Source organism: Amaranthus tricolor, chromosome 1 (genome assembly GCF_026212465.1).
Source record: "Amaranthus tricolor cultivar Red isolate AtriRed21 chromosome 1, ASM2621246v1, whole genome shotgun sequence".
NCBI classification, from domain to species: Eukaryota; Viridiplantae; Streptophyta; class Magnoliopsida; order Caryophyllales; family Amaranthaceae; genus Amaranthus; species Amaranthus tricolor.
In genome coordinates this window covers 17299549-17301454 of record NC_080047.1, presented here as the reverse complement: position 1 = coordinate 17301454, position 1906 = coordinate 17299549, and positions in this window count along the sequence as shown.

The following is a 1906-nucleotide window of genomic DNA, read 5'->3' as shown; positions in this document are numbered from 1 at the left end:
ATTAAATAATAATGGTAATAACAATCACAATAATAATAATAATAATAATAATAATAATAATAATAATAATAATAATAATAATAATAATAATAATAACAACTGTAATAATAATAATAATAACAATAATAAAATTAATAATAATTATTGATAAAAAAACGAAAAAAGTAATAATAATTAAACCGATCGCAGGAAAAATGGCGAGCCAACCGGGGGTGAGTCGCAGGAAAAGCCGCGGCTGGACCGGGGTTCAATCGCACGTTTTGTGCGACTGAACTCCGGTCCAACCGCGGTTTTTCCTGCGACTCACCCCCGGTTGGCTCACCATTTTTCCTGCGACTTCCACTTTTTTTTTCTTTTAAATTTGAAATAATACAATTTGAAAAAAAATTACCTCGATTAATGGGAAAACTGAAAATGGGAAAACTGAACCCGAGTTATGACCGATTTTTCTAACCGACACATAACTGTTATCCGAGATTACCCGAACCTAATAATGACCGACCCGAGTCATATCCGACCCGAATCATGCTCAAAGCCGAACTCGATCCAGCTAAAACCGACTTAACCCGAACGAAGTTTAGATCGAACTGCTGTAAACCTGAACCAATTTTTTACATAGAAGTATAATTGACTAATATTCAATCATCTTATTAGTTATTCTAATAAAGTCATAAATATTTTAATAAAATAAATTTTATAAATACATGGTTTCATATATTTAGAGTTAATAATCAATGTTCAATGTTTATTTAACTATTTTGCTTTAAGTAAAGGAACCTTAATATCAATTAAAAAATGGCTAACAACTTAATCTGATACTGACTCGATCAATAGTAATTAGTAACTCGCAATTCGTAGCTGAATTCTACTAGAAAATACCTGAACCCTATCTGTACCTGGTAAAACCGAACCAATTATTAACCGATGACAACCCGAGACCGATTGAAACTCGACACGAACTTTAACCAACACCGACCTGATGTTAACCCGATAGTTCGAATAACCGATCTTCAACCGAACCGTGACTAACTGACCCGACCCGAGTATGACCCATCGCAACACGCATCCGAAATATAACCGATCCGAAATACAACCGAATCGAATGACACCCGTCCGAAACCGACCCGATCACCCAAATAAACACCTCTAGATTGAAGTATATATTAGGAAATTTTAGGTCTAGTGGTAAAATCGCAATTTTTTGAAAATCCAGGGGCAAATTCGTAATTTCATTAGGAAGGTGGCGATAAAATGAAAATGATGGCGATATTTAAGGATTGGGTTATATTTTGACAGTTCTATGTTGTGGGCCATACTAAATTATGTCTTTAAATAATATTCTCTCACAACACACAGCCTAGGCACAAAACAATGGAAACCAAACCAAAAACAAGTGAAGTAGAAGTTATAGTATTCCCTTTTCCAATTCAAGGCCATATTAATCCCATGCTCCAATTTTCAAAGCAACTTGCATCAAGAGGCCTAAAAATTACACTAGTCACCACTTCTACCTTCTCTAATACCAACTCTATAGACTTCCAATCAAGCTCAATCACCTTAGAAACCATACCCGATGGTAACGACCATACATCCAAGAACGATCTCAAAAATATTGATGCGTTCATCGAGAGGTTTGATTCGGTTGCACCCCAAAGTTTAACCCAACTAATTGAGAGAAAATTGGGACGAGGAAATGGAAATGTTGTAAGATGCCTTGTATATGATTCTATTATTACATGGGCATTAGATATAGCTAAGAAATTTGGTATTTATGGGGCCTCATTTTTTACACAAAATTGTCTTGTTAATTTCATATATAATCAAGTTCATTTACGGTTATTAAAGACACCAATTGAAGAGCCATTGGATTCTTATCCTGGAATGCCATTGGTTGAAGCTGAAAGTT